Consider the following 7,147-nt stretch of genomic DNA (forward strand, 5'->3'; position numbering starts at 1 on the left):
TTGAGTTAGAGACATCTGGAGTAGGGCTTGACAAAGTTCCCTATTTGCCCTGTGTTCTGCAGCGTTGGGGCACAATGCTCATCTCCTTGGGAGGATATGGAGTCAGGGCGCCATCTTGGAAACAGAGATTGAATCCTCACCAGACACTGATCTTGGATTTCTCATCCTCAGGACTGGGAAAAATAAACCTCTTATCTGTAAATTACCTAGCGCCAACCTTTCGTTACAGCAGCACAAATGGACTAAGACAGTTCTGTGCAGTTTTCTACATGTTATTTTTCACTTTTCATTTTATCTCAGAGAGCATACCATAACAATGCATATAGATCTAGCTATATTTTTTTGGTGATGATTGCATAGTCTTTTGTTTTACAAATGGACCTAGTTTCTTTTTCTTTTTTGATATCAGGGATTGAACTAAGGATCAGGCTCTTGCCAGGCAGGTTCTTAAGCCACTGAGCTATCTCTCTGGTCTTCTGGTCCTAGTTTCTTTTTTCTTTTTTTTTGGAGGAACCGAAGATTGAACTCATGCCCCTGCGCTTGGCAGGGAAGCGCTTATTCCACTGAGCCATCTCCTGGGCCTGGGTCCTAGTTTCTTAACCCAGATTTTATCTTACTGATAGCTACTTATGGTACTTTTTTTTTTTTTTTAACATTTTTTATGATAAGTATGTCAGTGTCCATATATAGTTTGGTCTATCTTTGCATGTGAATTGCTAGTGAAATTACTGAAGGGTAAATAAATTCCTGACTGTTCAGTTGCTGTGAAAGATATGGACAAATTGTTTTTAAGGAATTATGTCAGGCTAGGGATTCAGTTTGGTGATAGAGCACTTACCTAGCACATGTAAGGCCCTAGTTTCAATCCACAGCATTGCCAAAAAGAAGTTACACCAATTACATTTTTACTAGCTCTGTATGAAGGGTTCTTCTACAGTAGTCTAGCTAATATTGCATACTATCATGTAGTGTGAGTTTTGCCAGTCTTCCTATAAATAATTGTACATCACTGAAAGTGGATTGGGAGCGCTAATACACTGGCACCTTGTTTCTGTGACTTTCACGCACAGAGATCTGTGTAGTTGGAAAACCTGCAGGTCGTGTCTTTAGCAGACATTTCTCCTCTGGCGGGACTTCAGACTCTTCTGTGTCCTGCCTGGAGTGTACATGCTCGATGGTCAGTGTTGGAATCCTAGAACCAGAAAGTCTGTTTTCAGTACAGCACTCAGACGTGTGACTGTACCTGGTCTATCCAGAGTCAAAGACCTGTTGTACCCTCCCTATATGGCTTTTTTTTTCTAGATTTGACAGAAGGCAGAAGTGGAGAAAGGGGCCAGGGAGATGGCTCAGTAGAATGAGTACTTCTCTGGCAAGTGCAAGGGCCTGAGTTCAATCCCTGGTTCCGCAAAAAAAAAAAAAAAAAAAAAAAAAAAAAAAAAAAAAAAGGTGGAGAAAGATCTGTAGGGATGCAAGTGCTTCTTACCTAGAGATTTCAGCCAGTCCTCTTTCTTTCCAGTTATTTCTCCTCCTTTACCCTCACTTTTAGCAGACACTATTTCCCAAACATTCCTGGGGTTTTTCTTTGTAAATTATGTTGGTTCTCTGCATTACTCCTTCCCAGTCAGCGTCCTTTGTTCTTGGATCTGCTGTCACCATTATTTTCTACTTTTGTACCAATTTCTAAAGACACCATCCTATCTCACCTGTGCAACATCAGTGTTGTTTCTGGAGGGAGCAGAGGTAGGAGGTGTGTTTTCAATCTGCCTTTTATTTGCTCATTTACTTAATTTTTCTAGCTCTCAGTCTTCACTTGTGGAAAGGGATAATAATAATATTGATGTCAATTGTGAGGATTGAATTAGACAGTATAAGACAAGGAGGAGGAATTGCAGTTTCTCAATAAATGAGGATTGTTGGACAGTGTGCCCACCTATGTGATCACATCACCTCTCGTGCTTGTGGCCCACTCTGCAAATAAACTGCACACTGGTTTTCACCCAGCCTGAGAGTCAAAGACAGTAGCTGTACATAGGCAATGCAGGTTTTATCTTTTGAGTAGTAGGATTACTGTAAGGAGAAATCCCTGTAGGGAGAGCATCCCTAGAAGTGGAAGTCTATTGCCAGACCTTGGATTGATGAGCAGAGCAAGGGCACTGTGAGCCTTTCCCTTCATTGTGTAGACTTAAGAAGAACCCCTTTATTTGCCACTAAAGCCATGCCTTTATGCAGCAGGTAAACGTATGTCTACTTGCCTCTCAAATTTTACTCTGTTTACAAATCACTTAGGCATCTTGTTCCAGTCCAGGCCCTAATTCAGTAGGCCTGGATGGATTCTAAGACTGGTGCATGTCTAACATAGTTTCCTTCTTTCCTTCATTCCTTCTTTCCTTCATTCCTTCCTTCCTCCTTCTCTCTCATTGTTCCTTTCTTTTTCCCACCATCTCTCCATCCCTCCTTCCCTGTCTACTTCCTCCTCTTCTTATGTACTGGGAATTGAACTTAGGGTCCTTGTGCTGAGCTATATACCCAACATTTTAAATTTCTTTTTATTTTTGGCAAGCAATTTTAACCTTTATTGTTGTCATATTACATACATGATAAAATTAAATTGCAAGTCATATAACTGAACAAAAAATGTCTTTATACAAGGTATATTTAGATTCCTAAATACAATCTGGTTTTGAAAATGAAATCATGTATATAGTTGCATCCTTAAGTGTGTCAAATCCAAAGCTGTACAACAATGAGACTCCTGAAGGGGCAAATCCAGATACCAACAAAGACACTTTTCTGAATTCCCATGTTTCACCAAGCGTCAAAACCCACCAATCTTTTAGTTCTTTTCTTGTACATTATTCTGTATCCACATTCTCTACATCTGATTGGATCCCTGGATTTAACTTCATTTTCTGTGTGATATTCTCTGCAGATATCTATCGTTGGCTGCTCCTTTGGGGGTTGAATGTCCTGCTGAGTGTCCATTGTCATTGTCTGATCTGGGCAATGCCAAGAAAGTTCTCGCTCTGGTGTTTCTAAACAGAACTTCGCTAGACACTCTAAAATTTCTTCTTTATTAAGTTTTTAGACAAGGTTTTGTTAAGTCACTATATTGCTCAAGCTGGCTTGGAACTTGTGATCCTCCCACGTCAGCCTCCCAGAGAGCTGCGATCACAGTCACGCACCACCTTGCCCAGCATGCATTTTTAATAGATGTCTTTGCTGCTAATCCATAGAGTTTGAATGACAAAGTTTTCTATGAACTATTATCCTCAGCCTTCCTAGTGTCTTGATTTTTTTCCCCTTGTCATGTTCTGATGGCATGAATGAAAGTTGCTTTTTCTTGATCTCTTTCTGTATTGTCTCAGGCTTCAGAGTTTTCTTTCCTGTGAAATGAATGTCCCAATTTTTCATATTCAAGGAAGACAGAAAAATTGTCCTTTTCTGTTGTTTTCTGTTCTTTTTGTCCTTTTGGATTTATAGCTTTTGATTTCTCTTTCATTATTTCAGTAAAGTACAAGAGAAAGCAGAAAAACATATGAGTTCAAGTTGCCAACTTAGACAATTGCAAATATCTGAAAAATGTTTCATAACTCTAAAATTCCACAGAAATATCAATTAACATATTGTTTTTTTTTGAGCATTGCCAGAAATTAATAGTGTGAAATCTCTTTCCACTCATGTTCTATCAGGTATGTAATTAGTACCTAAAGGATATGCAGTTGAGTTACTCCAATACCTTAAAATAGAAGACAAAAATGTATGGAAAGAATAAATATGGTGAATTTGAGCAACTGTAGATGCAGCAATAGCCATTTTCTTATGCAGATCTACAAAGCCTTTTCTACTTTGAATATCGAAATTACTTCTGACTGAATTAAAAAACTAGAAAATTGACTATGACCAGAGGCATCAGAAAAACAACTTTGAGATATGAACTATATCACATTTGACCCAGCTATTCCCCTTCTGGGTATTTTTCCAGAAGAATTGAAATCATCATAACACAGAGATATATGTGCACCCATATTTACAGCAGCACAGTTTGTCATAGCCAAATCTTGGGAACAACTCAAATGCACATCAACTGAGGAATGGATAAAAAAAGATGTGGCATTTTTATGCAGTGATTTTCATCAGCTATAAAGATAAACTCAAGGCTTTTATAGATAGATGGATGCAACTAGAGACCATACTCATAAGTGAAATAAATTAGAGCCTCATATGCAAACATCGTATTGTCTCCTTAGTGTAATAACCTGAAAGAGTAAGTAAAATCTGAAAGGTACAGTAGCTATAGTAAAGGGAAAGAAACTACTCAAAAGGAAAGAACAATTGGGATGAAGGAAAAGGAAAGGAAAGAAAGAAGGAAGGTGGAAAACATGTATGTATATGCTCAGGACAGCTAGAATGATTATACTACTAATTTCTATTAACTTTTTGAAGGGAGCAGTTAAGGCTTAAAATATTTATTTTGACCAATTTTATATGCCTAAATCTGGTAATCTGAGCAACTACTTTGAAGACAACAATGTTCAATATAACAACCAATGTTGAATTTCTCTCATCTTGTTTTTTAAAATTCTATATCATTTCTTTATTTCCTTTTTTTTTTTTTTTTTTTTCCAGAACTGGGGATTGAACTCAGGCCCTTGCGCTTGCCAGGGAAGCACTTATTCCACTGAGCCATCTCCCCAGCCCCCATCCATATCATTTCTAATGTCTTATCTATTTTTAAAATTGTCTTTAAAATAAAAAAACATGAACTATTAAAAACACTGTCTAGGGCTGGGGAGATGGCTCAGTGGAGTAAGTGCTTCCCTGGCAAGTGCAAGGGCCTGAGTTGAATCCCCCATTCAAAAAAAAACAAAAACAAAAACAAAAACAAAAACCCCACAAAACGCTACCTACCAGTCACCCATGTACTATACACACATATGTCAATCATCTGTTGCCCCACATATACATATGTATGTTTCAGAATAGATCTATATATGCCAGAATTTACATATACAAACACATGTAAGTTATATTGTTATTTTTCTATTTGGAGAAGACAGTTGTTATTGTATAGTATTTCACCATCAATTTTTCGACAGAAGTATTTAGAATATTTCATCATTCTTATTTTCAATAGTTGTATAGCATGGTAGCCTATGAACATACTCAAGTTAATTTAACCCATCTCCTATGGGACAGCTGTAATTGAATTGTTACCAATGTTTTGCTCTTGAAAAGTTGTTAAAATCAATGTAATTTCACATATATGCTGATAGAACTTAAGGGTAAATTTTCCAAGGTGGGATTTCTAGGACAGAGAGAATACACACACCTACTGCCAATTACTGACAGTTCTCCATAAGAATCAGACAAGTTTACACTTCTATCTGTAATACTTGGGACTAAATATTATTCCAGTAATAATACACTAGCAGTTCTAGATTTTAGAGTTCTTCCAATATGTTAAGTGTATTAGTCAGCTTTTCAGTTGTCAGGACTTAACTGCATGGAGGAGCAGTTTAATTTAGCCCATGGCTTCTGGAGTGTGGTTGTCTGGTTTCAAGGCAGGAGCATCATGGCAAGAAGGTTTAGAGGACCAAAGCTGCTTAGTTACAGAGGCTGGGAAGTAGGACGGGGAGCAGTGCCAGAGAGGAAGGAGCAAGCATCCAGAAATAGACCGCAGGGCCATGCCTCTGCCAGCCTATGTAGACACTCAGAATGTGCTCCACCAGCCCTGAGGGCAGATCCCAAGGCCAAGCCAACTGACACCACCCAGTCACCGTATCAGCTTGTTTTAGGAAGACATTTTTCATAGTTTATACTAAACTGAATATCTTTTCATATGCTCAAGGGTACTTGTTAATTTTGTCTGGAACCGGCTATTCATATTTGTTGCTAGTAATTTACTGGTTTCTTGGAAGATTCTTTATTTGGGAGCTATGGTAAACTTACCTGAGGTGATTTGCATTGAGTAATGGACTTGTGTAATCCTCTTTCCTTCAGTGGAAGCAGAGCCTGAGACTTGCTCCTAAATAGGAGAATTTGGGCAAGATTAAGTAATAAAGTCCCTTAAAGTTTGACTTTAGAATTACCCTGGGTTACCTCAGCCTCATCAGGTGAGCTCTATGAAAGAATGTCTAGAGGTCAGAGAGGGAAGTGCAGGAGCCTATTCTCTGTTTCTGGCATTAAAAAAACAAATGGCTATGAATTCTCCATCAATGAGGGAATTTGGAAATAGATCTTTTCATATTCAAATCTCAAGGCGGGAACAAAACCTTTAGGTTTTGAGCCATAATTAGAAAGACTTTATTCCAAGACTATAGAAAACCCCCATTTTCTTTAGTCTAAAACTTCTAGGATTTTATTCTTTATGTTTTAAAATCTTTGATCCATTTGAAATCTAGTTTGGCTTATGTTCAACTTTTAGAGGCATCTTCTCCAAGATCTCACCATCTCTTATTAAGTGGTTGAATTTATTTGCCTGTTTTTTTATTTTTATTTTATTTTAATTTTTTTTGTCTTTTGTTTTGTTTTGTTAAGACAGGGTCTCATTCTGCAGTTCAGATTGACCTTAGGCTCACTAAGAAGCCCAGGCTGGCCTCAAGCTCTTGGTGATCCTCCTACCCCAGCCTCCAGAGTCGGGGGATTATAGGCATTTGCTAGCATGTTCAATCTCTCTTCTGGCCTGAGAGGCTACTATTTCATATACTAAATTATTTTATGTACTTGGATTATCTAAATTTTTAATACTTTGGAAGCATTATTTCATTCTTTTATTTTTTTTAAAGAGATTAAAAACATAGTAAAAGAAACAGGATCAATACAGAATTTCACTAAACGAAAAGTAGGACTTCAACAATGATTGTTAATATTGCATAGTGTTGCCTTCAAATTATTTATTTAGTTATTTAGATTATCATATATAAGTATGCAGTAAGAAATTAAAAAGGAGAAGAAAAAATAAGTACCAACTATCCCTTTCAATAGATCAACAGAAATCAGCAGTATAATCATCCAAGATATCCTATATATACACATAAATTTCTTTTCCCCAACTTTCTTTCTTTCTTTCTTTCTTTCTTTCTTTCTTTCTTTCTTTCTTTCTTTCTTTCTTTCTTTCTTTCTTTCTTTCTTTCTTTCTTTCTTTCCT

At 37.2% G+C, this 7,147-nt stretch overlaps 1 pseudogene; it reads right to left on the reverse strand.

Annotated features, from left to right (window-relative positions):
• Window positions 1-1,029: 1,029 nt before the first annotated feature.
• Window positions 1,030-2,982, reverse strand: LOC101559845 (annotated as a pseudogene).
• Window positions 2,983-7,147: the final 4,165 nt, after the last annotated feature.

This window comes from Octodon degus, unplaced genomic scaffold (genome assembly GCF_000260255.1).
Source record: "Octodon degus isolate 3935 unplaced genomic scaffold, OctDeg1.0 scaffold00074, whole genome shotgun sequence".
NCBI lineage: Eukaryota > Metazoa > Chordata > Mammalia > Rodentia > Octodontidae > Octodon > Octodon degus.